General features: G+C 45.5%; 1 protein-coding gene across 4 annotated transcripts in view; it reads left to right on the top strand.

The window, feature by feature from the left end:
- Window positions 1–15,875, top strand: part of C14H15orf39 (chromosome 14 C15orf39 homolog) — a 49,444-nt gene that overhangs the window by 15,567 nt on the left and 18,002 nt on the right. The window contains exon 2 of one of the 4 annotated variants that reach the window (XM_061595136.1): window positions 2,833–3,002. The exons of the other annotated variants lie outside the window; for them this stretch is intronic. The gene's annotated coding sequence lies outside the window, so the exon portion shown is untranslated. The remainder of the gene's footprint in view (window positions 1–2,832; window positions 3,003–15,875) is intronic. 4 annotated transcript variants of the gene reach the window in all.

Below are 15,875 nucleotides of genomic sequence, written 5' to 3'. Positions count from 1 at the left end.
ATTACGGACACTTAATGGCATGACGCCACTGCCATCTAGTGGTGATTGCAGTGCAGTACATGCATAGATAATTGCTTCACTTTAAGTACATTTTCACTTTACATACATGCTCTGGTCCCATTGCGTATGGTAAAGTGGGGTATGCCTGTATAAAATAGATATTAGAAGGTATATGCTTAAAATTACAAGAAGTCACAAGGAGTAAAGCAACAGGTCTGTGAGGGCTTAGGATTAGTGTTCACCTTCTTCAGAGAGGCAAGTGGAGTTCAGTCTGAACTCTTGAACCTGTGAGATGGAGCAGAGCAGGCCTGTGTTTAACTTTTAATTAATAAGTTTATTGTTTAGGGGCAGTTGGGCATATAGCGAATGTTTTACTAACGATAGATGCACTGGTTAGGCTCAGTATAACAAAGGTGGAATGTTATGTTCAGTACTCTGTGCCCCCAGGTACATTAGTTAGGGGGACAGGAGTATATTAAAACCATTAGTCAAGGAGACAGTGAGAAATGAGATAAAATATGCTTGCCAAATATGAAAAATATATATGCTCATTTTAATAAAGTTATTTGATTGGCTAAAATAATTTATACAGCGTAACCCCTACGTAATGCTTATGTGAAGCCCCTTGGTTGGGAAGTACTAATTTCTTTGTCCTGAACTGTATAAAAGATCCATGCAGACAGTGCCCCGTTTCAGTCCTCGCTATTTGCTCTGGTGAGGCTGACCCTGTGTACACTTGTATTGAATAAAGGACTACTTTTTGCCTGAAGCCTGTGTTCTCTAAATTCTGCAAGGATCTCCGGTCCAAGAACCCCAAATTCCCCATCAAAAGTTCCCAGAGTTCCCTGGGAAGAGGGATTTATTGTTAAACCACTCTGGGAATTGCAGCTCTGTGAGGGGAACGGGGGTCTCCTAGCTACTCTCAGCACCCTTAACAAATGACAGTTCCCAGGATCCTTTGGGGGAAGCCATGGCTGTTTAAAGTGGTATAATAGTGCTTTAAATGTCTGGTGCAGATGTGGCCATGGCTGATTAGCAGATTGGTAGCACCTACATAATCCTGTAGGTGAGCTTTGCGTGCACCAGTACCGGGTTTATAGTTGGGGCTCCTTCCATAGCACTATGCATGGAACCCCCAATGATCTAAAACGTGGGATGAGAGGCGCCCACAAGGGTATTGTTTAAATTTGTTGGTGATGTGGAGGAAATGTGGCCCTCATCTCTGCCAAGGGCTGAGGTGATAATACACAGTTCATTTTGTTGGCTGTCCTCCACAAGTGACAGTACCCGTTACAAAAGGACTTCCTCGTTCGCTGTTGCTAGCTTGGGTGTTTTGTTTGTGTGTGTGTGCATGGTTCTTTTTTAGATTTCTTGCTTTAGGACCTGAGTGGATGGGAGGTGGTGAAACCATCTCCTCCTCTCTGGCCTTTGTGACTTTTGATGCCCCCAGATAACCCCGGCTGCAATCAGCAAATATTTAGCGTTTTGCCGTTTGGCCTGTGCTGATGCACATTCTTGTTGGCTTCTGAAGAGTGGCAGCTGCTTCCACCCCGTCGGTGCTTCTGGGAAAATCCCATTGGAAAACAGGAGCTAGCCTTTATTTATCTAAGCTGCCCACTTCTTTCTTAACAGGGAGGTTTCAAAATTGCTCACAAAGGACTTTGCTGAAATACTGACAAGTGTTTTTCCTTCTTTTTAAACATCCCTCCCCCTTTTTTCCTTCTTCCTCAGTATAGTGACGACAGGGACCTCTGTGGCCTGGCTAAGCCTGGCCTTCATTTCAGTAGGAGCTGGTGGGGAGGTGTCTGTATGTTTTTGTAGGGCAGAGTGTGGGGACGGTTCAGCCAGAGGAGCCGCATTCCCTTCTGGGCAATCTTATGAGGACCGCATTCAGGTGGTGGGCGGAGCCAGAAGCAAAAGTGGGCGGAGCCACAAATGGAACTTTCACTTTTGTATAGTCGGCTAGTTTCCGCTTACGCTCTCGCACTCTTCTCTGTTCTCCATCCAAGGAAGAGGCATTACCAGAGCGCAAGGACAAATGCCAGCCAGGCAAACCTCGGGGTGCGAAGCAGGGCCAGTGAGGGGTGTGGCCTGGGAAGAGTTCCGAGGGTCAGCTAGAGAGGCCTGGAGGGCCACATTTGTCCTCCAGGCCTGAGGTTCCCCACCTCCATTGCAGGAGGAATGAAAGCTTCATCCCAGCCTTTCTCAACCTTTGGATCCTCCAGATGTTGGCCACATTCACACCAGACATTTATTCCACTATTATTCCACTTTAAATACTCATGACTTCCCCCAAAGAATCCTGAGTGGTTTAACAGTCAATCTCTCTTCCCAGGGGACTCTGGGAATTGTAGCTCTGTGAGGAGATTAGGAGTCTCCGAACAACTCTCAGCACCCTTCACAAACTACACTTCCCAGGATTCTTTGGAGGAAGTCATGACTGTTTAAAGTGGAATAATAGTGGAATAAATGTACAGTGTGAATGCAGCCGTTGTTGGGCTACAACTCCCATCAGCCCCAGCCGCATGGCCAGCGGTCAGGGATGATGGGAACTGTAGGCCAGCAACATCTAGGGACCCAAACATAGGGAAAGGCTGCTCCACCCCATGCAACTCCCACACGACCCTCCGCCTTCTTTGCCCTGCTGTCCTCTCTCTGCCCCCACCCCCCGGCCACTTGCTTTCCCTTCTCTACTCCTTTGCTGTGACTCCTTCTGGGGTTCCCAGCAAGCAAAGAGGCACTACCGCACACACAAGGACAAATACATGGGTGTGTTTTGGGGTAGGTGGGACATCATCCTGACTCCAGGAATCCTGTTTCTCATAATACTAGAACTCATGGATATCCAATGAAGTGGCATGCTGGAAGACGCAGGACAAACGAAAGAAAGTGCTTCTTCACACAGCAGCTCATAGTTAAGTTATGGAATTTGCTCCTACGGGAAGCAGAGATGGTCACCGACTTGGATGGCTTTAAAAGAAGATTAGACAAATTCATGGAAGGTAAGGCTATCAGTGGCTACTAGCCAAGATGATTATGTTTTCCTTCCATTATTGGAGGCAGTATACCTCTGAATGCCAGTTGCTGGGAATTGCATATGGGGAGAATGCTCTTGCTCTCGGGTCCTGCTTGCAGGCTTCCCAAGAGCATCTGACTGGCCACTGAGAAGACATGATGCTGAACTAGATGGGCCTTTGGCCTGATCCAGCAGGACTGCTTTTATGTTCTTATAGTACTGAGCCATAGTTAAGTGGCAGAGCCCAAGCTTTGCATGCCAAAGGTCTAAGATTTAGTCATCAGGGTTGTGGTCAACCAATAAAAGTATTATGGGTTTTATTCAACTAAATCCTACTCAGAGTAGACCCATTAAAATGAATCAACCTAAGTTGTTATGCCCGTTAACGTAAGTGGTCTACTCTGGGTAGGACTAGCGTTGAACACAACCCTGAGCATCTCCAGTTAGAAGGATCTTTAGTTGCAGGGCTAAGGGAAACTGCCAACTGATGTCTCTCTTGCCAATCTGAATAAGACAATACTGGGTGTCATTGAAAGCTGCCTGATGTATCTAGCTTGGTATTGCTTACACCAGGGATGGTGAACCTGTGGCCTTCCAGTTGTTGCTGGACTCCCATTATCCCTGGTTGTTTGCCATGCTGTCTGGGGCTGATGGAAGTAAGAGCATCCAAAACCGCCTGGATGGCCACAAGCTCTCCATTCCTGGTCTATGCTGACTTGCAGTGAGTGGGTCTCCAAAGTCCTGGGCAGAGGTCTTTGCTGTCGCATGTTACCCGATCCTTCTAACTGGTGAAGCCTGGGGTTGAACCTGGGACCTTCTGGGTGGAAAGCACATGCTCTGCCCCTGAGCTATGTTAATCCAGCCCTGCTAGGCCCTCTGGGGACCGCCGGATTTGGCAAACCATCAGAGGAGCCATGATGGACCAAGAGGGATGGCGGTGTATGGAAAAGCCCAGCTCTGTGTGAGCCATGTTGGAATTTCTCTGGAGCAAAGTGACAGCCAGCGAGAGACCTTTGAACCTCAGTCACTGATAAGGACAGGAACAGCATCTTATCTGATAAGAGGCAGCGAGGAGGAGCATCAACAGGCATCGCAACAGAGGGTAGAACCATAACATACTTGGGTTGTTTTGAAGCAAATGCTGATAGGGAATATGCTGCTGTGGCCTGTGCAAGACTGATGACATAGGAGGGCTGTTGCACTTTCCCTTGAGAGGACAGATGGGGGGAAATCTGTGGCCCTCTAGTTGTTATTAGGGTTCACGTCTCACCATTCCTGAGCCTTGGCCATGCTGGTTGGGGCTGATGGGTGCTGGAGCCCAACAACATTTGGAGGGCCACAAGTTCCCCAGTCCTGCTGTAGAAAGTTTCCAGGAATGTATGAAAGGTGGGAAAGAGCTCATGTCCCCCCAGCTCCAAATAAGAGCTGCCCCCCCCAGCTCCAAATAATGCATACAATGAAAAGATCTGGTCTTATCTCGGATAAATATAAAATATGATGTCCAGTTGTTTGATGTTATTTCTTCTTCTATTACTCTTTAACCTCAAATCACTTCCCTTTTGTCCCCCCATCCTTTCCTGGTGTTTTTATTTTCTCATCCCTTTGTTTTCCTTCCTCCCTTCCTTCCTCTCCTTCCTTCCTCTCCGCACCCCTCTTCCTTTTCTTCAGTTGCCCCAACTCTGAACCTGCTGCCCTGGATGGGCAGCTATGAATTTTCATCTAGATAAAATATTATACTTTTTAGAATGGCTAGGAAATGCAGGACTAGATGTGCTGTAGGGAGATGAAAGTTTAGGGTTCTTGTCCAAATTGCTCTGCCAGTGTAATTTGGGATATGTTTGGAGGTGGGCAGCCAGGATGGTGAGGGCTCTGAAAATCAAGTCCTCAGAGGAACTATTGAAAGTCTTGGGGATGTTTACCCTGGAGGAGAAGAGGAGGAGAGACATGATAGGGGGGTCTTCAAATATCTGTAAGGCTGTCATGTAGAAAATGGAGCTAGAGGGCTCTCTGTTGCTCCAGAAGGGAGGACTTGAGTCAGTGCCTAGAAATGGCAGGGAAGGAGATTTCAGCTAAAATTTAGGATGGTTCTCCTAATGGTGCAAGCTGTTCGACAGCAGAACAGCATGCCTTCATAAATGGTGGGTATTGTTGACTTCAAGACTCGATTACTGCAATGCACTCTATGTGGGGCTTCCTTTGTGCTTGACCCGGAAACTACAGTTAATGCAGAATGCTGCAGCAAGGTTGCTTGGCAGAAGTGAGACCCTGTCAGCATATAACACCTCTGCTCAGAGATCTGTACCGGTTGCTGATTTGTTACTGGGCTATTTCGAGGAGTTGCTGTTGGTATATAAAAGCCTTAACAGTTTGGAACCAGTTTACTTGTGGAATTGCGTTACACCACATGTGCCCACTCAACTGCTTTGATCTGCGGAACTGGCACTCTTATAGGTGCCATATAATGAGAAGCATCTGCATAATACGAAAGACATGCTGTGAGGCTGACTGGGGATGACTTCTCCTCCTCCCCTGGTGGGAGGAGGGAAGACATGACTGTTTAAAGGGGTATAACACTGCTGTAAATGTATTGTGCAGATGGGGTCCTGTTCTCCACTGTGGTCAGTCAAATCCCTTCAAGAAGCCCACAAGCAGTGCTTGAAATCACTCTCTCCAGCTGTTGGAAAAAATGGAAATGGACTGCCTTCAAGTCGACCCCAACTTATGGCGACCCTATGAATAGGGTTTTCATGGTAAGCTGTATTCAGAGGGGGTTTACCATTGCTGAGAGGCAGTGACTGGCCCAAGGTCACCCAGTCAGCTTCATGGCTTCATAGTTCCGTTCTACGCAATCATGATTTAAGAGTTGTGGATACACCACAACTTTTTCTTGTGTCATGAGGAGCTTTGCTGAATCAGGGCAAAGGCCTATCTAGGTCATTATACCCTTTTGCACAGTGGCCAATCAGATGCTTATGAGGAGACCACAAGCAAGGCATAAAGGTATTTTTAGAGTTAGACACAAGCAAAGGTGCAAGAGCCATCTCATAAACCTTAGTATTGCACCAGCCAAGTAAAGACATAGGTGGCTTCAATCCTTCAGGGCTTGATACAGGAAGCTTGTGTGAAAATACTTTTTACATGCATTCTGGAGGTACAGTGTCTACTTTTCCCACTGCATATTAAATGCATGCAGACTGAGGCATGCCTAAAGCCCTTGGAAACCCTTTTAAAGCCTCGGCCTTAGTGCATTGCACAACTAGTGGCTAGTGGCGCAACCGTGTTCAGATAACGAGTTGCCTTCTGAGAAATGTTGGGTCCAAAAGTCATGCAATGAGTTACTTCATTTTAATAAAGTCACTTTTATTCATGCATGTTGGTGCATGCAGGAGTGTAGTGGGGAAGATGGGGTTTGCCAAAGCAAATGGCCCTATGACCTTTGACTCCAAGGATGGATCATCTGTTGGGAAGGGGGGCAGGAGGGAACAGTAGATGCTTTGCAATTTGAATTTTCTCTGTATAAAAAAGGTAAAGGTGTCCCCACACTTGTAGCGCGAGTCGTTTCCGACTCTTAGGGTGACGTCTTGCGGCGTTTACTAGGCAGACCGTATATACGGATGGATGGAAGGCTGAGTAGACCTCGGCTTCTTTTACCGGAGATTCGACTTCTTCCTTCTGTTGGAATCGAACTCCGGCTGTGAGCAGAGCTTCGGCTGCGTTACAGATTGGCTGTATAGCCAATCTGTATTTATTGATTTTTAAATTATGTTTTTATGGTTGGTTTTGCTGATTTTATTTTTATATGCTGTATACCGCCCTGATACATTCTTATGAAAGTGTGGAATGTACACAAACCAACAGAAAAGTGGATTCCAGCGAAAGTACGATAGAGCTTCCAGCAACAGCTACAGAACTCAACTACAAGGTGGTAGGTCTGCTTCTGCAGGCAAGGGACTGTAGGTAAAGTCGGTCATGCCTCACCCAGATAAATGGAGAGCCAGTGTGAAACAGTGGTTTGAGTGCCGGACTAGGACCTGGGAGACCAGGAAGCTCACTGGGTGACCTTGGGCCAGACATTGTCTCTATGCCTAATCTACCTCACAGGGTTGTTGTGAGGATAAAATTGGAGTAGGGGGAGAATCACTTAAGCCACCTTGAGCTCCTTGGAGGTGGGATACAAATGTAAGGAATAAATACATAATTCTCCCCCTTTAAAAATAAAACACACACAGTCTTTCTCACTTTGTCACAACACCCACTGCAGTTTCTTCCCGAAAAGGTTTCTCAGGGTTCAGGCAGAAAAGATGTGTGGAAGATGTGAAAAGCATCGGTGTGTATGTGCTAGTTCATGGTGCAGGGGAGGGGAATTAACCCTCCCCCTTCTATCAGTCCTTCCTCCCCCCCCCCAGAAATCTCTTTCCCTCCATCTTCTGTTTTTCCCTTTTGGGCTGAACATGTGGGCATTGTATGTATTGTGTGGCTTGATGCAGCAGAGGACATGGCTGTTGCACATTTATTAGATGTGTAGAAGAATTCAGCAGTTATAAGTCATTTTGCATCTGCTATAGACACCTGTGTGTTTTTCCTCTGGGACGGATAGCAGTGTGTATGTGATGATGATGATTATAATTATGATATTGTGCGGATGGAGCCTGTGGGTTGCCAGTTCAACTCCCCAGATGTATTTTCCAACACATTTGTTTTGCTGGAGATTACAATTCCGATCCTGCCACATGTACAGTTCGTCTCAGTTCATAGTTATATTAGGAGAGAAACTGTTCATTAACATCTCCTGATGGGCATAGAAAGGCTGGTAAAGGCTAGTACGAGTCCAGCTCTGAACTTCGGAATCTCAGCCTGTTGTAGCTTGGCTTCGATGCTGACACAATCTGCCTATGAACGTGGCCACTGATCCTGTGATGTAATTGTGATTCACTTGTTAAATTGAGACAATGATGCGGCAACTGTGTCATGGGGCTATATTGGTTTTGTAGTTGTTATTGGTGGGGGTGAGTTAGGAAGCAGGGAGTGTTGGGCCTCATTCCCACCATACGTTTTTTCTATTGTTATTCCACTTTAAACAGTTGTGGCTTCCCCCAAAGAATCCTGGGAAGTGTAGTTTGTGAAAGGTGATGAGAGGAGATTCCTGTTCCCCTCACAGAGCTACAGTTCCCTGAGTGGTGTACAGGCAGCTCCTCTTCCCAGAGCTCATGAGAATTGTAGCTCTGTGAGGGGAATAGGGGTCTTCTTGCAACTCTCAGCACCCTCCAAAAACTACCCTTCCCAAGATACTTTGGGGGAAGCCATGACTGTTTAAAGTAGAATAATAGTGGAATAAATGTGTGGTGTGAATGTAGTCTTGGTGACTCCATAGCTTGACTTTTGAACACAGGGCCAAGCTAGACAATACATGGAAGTTTTGTTAATTTCTTTTTGATTATATATACCACATGTACTAACCAAAGTTCTTGAGGCAGCTCACAACTAGAAATGGGGGAGAAATTCAGTTCAGTTCACGTTTGAAAGCGAATCTGCCCAGCTCACCTTTTCCAAAACAATATGCGAACTGAAACACAACCATCGTTTGAAATTTGCACGGCTCCGAATGTTTCAGTGCAGTACATCAACCAAATAATGTGTGCAAAAATGCATATACCAGAGTAAAGTGAGCATAAAAATGCATATATCTGTGAAAATACCATACAAAAATGCATTCTGTTAGGGGAAAATGCTTTGCAGAAATGTGTGTACAGTATTAGGGAAAACTGCATATAAAATGTGCATATTAGGAAGAATTAGGACACTGATGAATTTTCATGAGGACTTAAAAAAAGATCACAAAATTAGAAATTGGGAGAAAAGAAAATTGACAGATTAGCACACCCTTACAATGTTTTTAAAATACAATGAAATAGACCCGTGCTGGGGAGCCTGTGGCCCTCCAGATGTTACTGAACTACAGTTCCCACCATCCCTGACCATTATGGTGTGCGATACACCCATTGCTGAAGCAGCACGCAGTTTGGAAAAGCATGCCTTCAGCATCTTCAGCAGGGCTGGCTCCAAAGGGCGGGCAGGTGGGGCCCTGACTGAAGGTTCCTGGGGCCACAGGGGCCCCTGAAGGCCCCGGCACTCCCCTTCTGTGATTTGTGGCAGGATCGCTATCACGGATTGCATGGCAAGAGCTCCAGAGCCCCTGCCATTCCCTTGCTTCTTAAACCTACCTTTCTTGGCTGTTGTTTAGTTGCGCAGCCAGCGCTACCCTTAACCAAGATGGTGGCTGAGTTTCCCTAAGAGGCTGAAGCCTCTGCCACCATCTTGACTGATGGCATGCATGTGTGCTATGTGCGCGCATCCCTGCCATGAGCCAAGATGGCGGCAGAGGCTTCAGCTCATTAGGGAAACCTTGACCACCATCTTGGTTAAGGGCAGTGCTGCACGCGCAACCACATAACACCTGAGAAAGGTAGGTTGAAGAAGCAAAGAATGGTGGGGGTTCCAGAACTCTCACCATGCGATCTGCAGCAGTGATCCTGCCGCAAATCGCAGAAGGGGAGCAGCAGGGCCCAGGGTAGACTTGTGCCCAAGGGCCCTGGCATGTCTGGGGCTGGCCCTGAACTTCGGTCAGAGGGTGAGCCTAAGAGAATGCTGGAACATGTACTGGCTTACAAAAAGACAAATATTCCTGGCTCGTGGCCCAGTGCTGCTGATTGAATGAGACAATCTTCAAAATATGCAGAAATATAAATATACCATTTGATGTTTAAGAACATAAGAACATAAGAAGAGCCTGCTGGATCAGGCCAGTGGCCCATCTAGTCCAGCATCCTGTTCTCACAGTGGCCAACCAGGTGCCTGGGGGAAGCCCGCAAGCAGGACCCGAGTGCAAGAACACTCTCCCCTCCTGAGGCTTCCGGCAACTGGTTTTCAGAAGCATGCTGCCTCTGACTAGGGTGGCACAGCACAGCCATCACGGCTAGTAGCCATTGATAGCCCTGTCCTCCATGAATTTGTCTAATCTTCTTTTAAAGCCGTCCAAGCTGGTGGCCATTACTGCATCTTGTGGGAGCAAATTCCATAGTTTAACTATGCGCTGAGTAAAGAAGTACCTCCTTTTGTCTGTCCTGAATCTTCCAACATTCAGCTTCTTTGAATGTCCACGAGTTCTAGTATTATGAGAGAGGGAGAAGAACTTTTCTCTATCCACTTTCTCAATGCCATGCATAATTTTATACACTTCTATCATGTCTCCTCTGACCCGCCTTTTCTCTAAACTAAAAAGCCCCAAATGCTGCAACCTTTCCTCATAAGGGAGTCGCTCCATCCCCTTGATCATTCTGGTTGCCCTCTTCTGAACCTTTTCCAACTCTATAATATCCTTTTTGAGATGAGGCGACCAGAACTGTACACAGTATTCCAAATGCGACCGCACCATAGATTTATACAACGACATTATGATATCGGCTGTTTTATTTTCAATACCTTTCCTAATTATCGCTAGCATGGAATTTGCCTTTTTCACAGCTGCCGCACACTGGGTCGACATTTTCATCGTGCTGTCCACTACAACCCCGTGGTCTCTCTCCTGGTCGGTCACCGCCAGTTCAGACCCCATGAGCGTATATGTGAAATTCAGATTTTTTGCTCCAATATGCATAATTTTACACTTGTTTATATTGAATTGCATTTGCCATTTTTCCGCCCATTCACTCAGTTTGGAGAGATCTTGTTGGAGCTCTTCGCAATCCCTTTTTGTTTTAACAACCCTGAACAATTTAGTGTCATCAGCAAACTTGGCCACTTCACTGCTCACTCCTAATTCTAGGTCATTAATGAACAAGTTCCCTCCATTGGGAGAACTGTCCGTTGATTCCTACTCTCTGCTTTCTGCTTCTTAACCAATTCCTTATCCACAAGAGGACCTCTCCTCTTATTCCATGACTGCTAAGCTTCCTCAGAAGTCTTTGGTGAGGTACCTTGTCAAACGCTTTTTGAAAGTCTAAGTACACTATGTCCACTGGATCACCTCTATCTATATGCTTGTTGACACTCTCAAAGAATTCTAATAGGTTACTGAGACAGGACTTTCCCTTGCAGAAGCCATGCTGGCTCTGCTTCAGCAAGGCTTGTTCTTCTATGTGCTTAGTTAATCTAGCTTTAATAATACTTTCTACCAGTTTTCCAGGGACAGAAGTTAAGCTAACTGGCCTGTAATTTCCGGGATCCCCTCTGGATCCCTTTTTGAATATTGGCGTTACATTTGCCACTTTCCAGTCCTCAGGCACGGAGGAGGACCCGAGGGACAAGTTACATATTTTAGTTAGCAGATCAGCAATTTCACCTTTGAGTTCTTTGAGAACTCTCGGGTGGATGCCATCCGGGCCCGGTGATTTGTCAGTTTTTATATTGTCCATTAAGCTTAGAACTTCCTCTCTCGTTACCACTATTTGTCTTAGTTCCTCAGAATCCCTTCCTGCAAATGTTAGTTCAGGTTCAGGGATCTGCCCTATATCTTCCACTGTGAAGACAGATGCAAAGAATTCATTTAGCTTTTCTGCAATCTCCTTATCGTTCTTTAGTACACCTTTGACTCCCTTATCATCCAAGGGTCCAATCGCCTCCCTAGATGGTCTCCTGCTTTGAATGTATTTATAGAATTTTTTGTTGTTGGTTTTTATGTTCTTAGCAATGTGCTCCTCAAATTCTTTTTTAGCATCCCTTATTGTCTTCTTGCATTTCTTTTGCCAGAGTTTGTGTTCTTTTTTATTTTCTTCATTCAGACAAGACTTCCATTTTCTGAAGGAAGACTTTTTGCCTCTAAGAGCTTCCTTGACTTTGCTCGTTAACCATGCTGGCATCTTCTTGGCCCTGGCGGTACCTTTTCTGATCTGCGGTATGCACTCCAGTTGAGCTTCTAATATAGTGTTTTTAAACAACTTCCAAGCATTTTCGAGTGATGTGACCCTCTGGACTTTGTTTTTCAGCTTTCTTTTTACCAATCCCCTCATTTTATTTTGGGGTGCAAGTGTGATGTAGTAACAAGAATATTTGGATCATGAATTGGGAAGCGCTGGATACAAGATCTCCATTTAGGATGGCTTTGGGCTAGTTACTCTCTCACACATGCTAACCTACCTTGCAGAGTTGTTGAGAGGATAAAATGGGTTAAGGTCATGTACACCCCTGGAGCTCCATGGAAGAATGGCTACATACAAATAGGATAGCTTAAACACAAATACACAATAAATTGGCCTTCATGCCCTGCAGACACTGATAAAAATCACAGAAACTGGAATTTCTGTTAGGCAACATTACACAATGGATCTTAATCATATCCAAATGTTATCCATTTAATCACCTTTTGACAGATGAAGAGTTGTTTGTCATAGGCAAGAAAATCAGAATCATCTAGAGATGCCAAGCGTTACATGGTTCAGAGCTTAAATCCAGATACTAATACTAAATATTGCACTTGTAAAGACATGGCACCCAGACACAAAATGGAATTGGGAAAAGCCACTGTGGTATAGTGGTTATTGGACTGAGAAGACCCTAGGTTCAAATCCCTGGTCAGCTGCAAAACTTGCTGGGTGACCTCTCAGCCTAAGCTACCTCACAGGATTGTTGTGAGGATAAAAAGAAAAGGTGGGGGGAAGAGTCACATATATACCACTCTGAACTCCTTAAAGTAGGGTTGGAGAACTGGATCCTGCTAGCAAGACAAATCATTAATTTCCTCATCTCCTGTGGGCCAGCTTTGACAGGGGGATCATCACCTACGATGTCAGGTGTTGGGCAGGGGGACACGGTTTGGGGAAAACAGCCTCGCAGGTAAAATTGGAACTAATTAGGTCCATGGGCCAAAGGTTCCCTCCACCCCTGCCTTAAAGGAGAAAGACGAATGTCAAAGACTAAAATATGCAACACTGACTCCTGGGACAAGGCCTCTGGATTGACTCGGCCTAGAACAGAGCTATAATTCCCAGAGTTCCCTGGGAAGAGGGATTGCTTGTTATACCACCCTGGGAATTGTAGCTCTGGGACGGGAATACGGGTCTCCTAAAAACTCAGCACCCTTAACACGTTACAGTTTCCAGGATGCCTTGGGGGAAGCCATGACTATTTAAAGTGATATAAGAATGCTTTAAGCATATGGTGCCGATGTGGCCCATGTCAGGGGCTGAGGTTGAAATCCCAAACACTTGCTCAGTAGGGAATAAGCCTAATTGAACATAAGCTTTCCTTCTGTCTAGACCTTTATTTATTTTATTCAACAAAACGCATATACTGTTTGTCTGTGAAAAACCTTTACGCTGTTTACAAAGCATGCATAGACATGCATAGGATTGCTCCGTGAAGGCAGTTCTGTCTAAGCTGTTTACCTTGTGCAGACTTCGAAGGGTTAGCTGGAGGAGACCAGGTACTGGAGGTGAAGTCTGAAATTTTCCAGGCAAAAAGCAGAAGCTTTAAATGCTCCTGCCTCACTGAAAGGCACTCAGCCTAGCAGCTTGGTGTTGGGTTGTTGCTGAGAGGCAAAGAGGCCAGAGATATCTAGTTACTAAACATTTTTAGGCCCTTCCAAAAATTTAGGCCCTTCCAAAAATTTCTTTTTGAAGTCCCTTAGGGACCTTGCACTGACTGAGTGTTTCTTCTTTAGCTGGTCTTTTTGCTGACTTTCTGACGTAAGCGAAGGTGTAAATATGTGGATGCAGGGGACATGTTTAAGTGACGTAATATTTGAGACAGGAGCTAGCAGTGCCTAGACCTGGGATAGTTACTCTCTTAATGCAACCCCCCTGCTCCATCCTCCTTCCCAAAATGAATTGCCTGCTTTGAAAAATCAGAGGAGGGACCAGGGGGATCTGCAACAAACTATTGCAGTGTGGAGTGCTCTTGTTCTGCATTCCAGGACACTGGTGTCCTTTTCCAGGATGCTTCGTTCCATTTCTTTTCCCACTCTTGGTTTTCCATCCCACACCACCCTACAGTTGATCAGTATGCCATGTCCACTGGGGATGCCTGATCAGTCCTTTCTATCCTCTGAGACAGCCTTTCCCAAACTTGCAGTGCCCCAGATGTTGCTGGACTACAATTCCTGTCATTCCTGACCATTGGCTGAGGCTGATGGGAGTTGTAGTCCAGCAACATCTGGGGACCCAAAAGTGGGGAAAGGCTACGGAGGCATGATCAGAGTTCAAGAACCCATCTCAGCCAGGCAAAGCTCCCAGGGTGTGGATTGGGGCCAGTGAAGGATATGGCCTGGGGAGAGAGGCTGGGTGGGCCACCTTTTGCCCCTGGGCCTGTCAGTTTCCACCCTTGCCTTCTGGTAAAAGGCTTTCAGCTCAGGCCAAGCCCCTCTTTACCTCGGGGTAGGGCAAAGTGTCTCCTTCTTCCCACCCCGCTGCTTGGGCCCTTATAGCCAGCCCCATATAGCCCCCATCGCACTATACATTTCAAGCAGTATCGTACCACTTTAAACAGTCATGGCTTCTCTTCAAAGAATCCTGGGAAGTGTAATTTATGAAGGGTGCTGAGAGTTGTTAGAGGAGACTCCTATTCCCCTCAGAGAGCCACAGTTTCCAGAGTGGTTTAACAGTCAATCCATCTTCCCGGGGACGTTTGGCCAGCCTAGGAATAATGACCGGAGGAGGGGGGCCATGGTTGGACTGGCAGGGCTTAAGCAAGGAGAAAGACCAGACTGGGGTCAAGGCATTAAGAAGGAAGAGTATTTATAATAAGATCCAGGGAGGGTAGACAACAAAACGTCTGCTCACATAGAAGCGGAGCTTGCCCGACCGGTGTTGGGAGTGGTTCCCAAATGTTTTTCCCCACGGATCACATGAAAATTTCTAATGGTCTTGGAGGGCCACTTAATGATTTTTTTGCCTGTTGTAGCAATTGTCATGCGCTGTGCTAGACGCTGTATGATTTTTAAATGCATTTTGGCAGCTTCTTTTCTTTCTTATATGTTGTATTCAGATTGTAATAATACAATAAAATACTATATGAGAAAGAAAAGAAGCAATTGAAAAAACAATTGAAAATCAATAGGAATATTTAATGTAAGGGATGTCTGGTCTCCTGTCTTCAACCACAAATCCACAGACATACTGCTGACCACCTGAATAAAGCTTGTGGACCACAGTTTGGGAACCCCTACAATACTGGCACGATAAGGCACAGGCTGTGATTCAGCTATGTGATGGCATAATTGGAGAGCAATCTTCTAGCTCTCTGTCCCTCTCTGTGCCCCCCCTCAAATTCTCTGTGTTTCCTTAATTTTAATTTATATGGGTAATTAAGTGATTCTGTTTTTCCTGGATGTATTTTGTTTTGAAGATTCTATGAACAAGGAATTTTGAATGTTGATATTGTTATTGTTACCACCTTTATTTTGTTAATTGTTATGTGGAAACTTTGAATATATATATTTCTATTCCCATCAGCCCCAGCCAGCATTTTTCATTTTTTAAAAACAAGTTTTTAGCTCTTAAGACAGTGAAGTCAGCTTGAAAATATGTGGACAATGCCGGATTAATCTGAGCCGATTTGCTGTGTTTCAGAATGGGACTTCACTGTACTGCTTAGTACTTTTGACCTTCAAGGTTCTGTGGAAGAAGCAGAATGAAAACAAAACGCATGTGGACGTTTGTGATTCATCCCCCCCCTTTTTTAATAAACTTCCTTGATAAATATTTTGCGTATAAAACATTGCCTGGTTCAAAATGGGAAGTTTGGTAGATGGGCACAGCAATTACCCAGGTGTATAGTAATAATGCTGCTGATCTTCTCAAGGCATTGTGCCTAAATAGCTGGCATGCCCTCTGCTGGAAGGATGTCACATTGTAAGACCTAAATTCTG

Source organism: Rhineura floridana, chromosome 14 (genome assembly GCF_030035675.1).
Source record: "Rhineura floridana isolate rRhiFlo1 chromosome 14, rRhiFlo1.hap2, whole genome shotgun sequence".
Lineage (NCBI taxonomy): Eukaryota > Metazoa > Chordata > Lepidosauria > Squamata > Rhineuridae > Rhineura > Rhineura floridana.
Note: the sequence above shows the minus strand (reverse complement) of the source record. Positions and strands in the feature narration are given on the sequence as shown.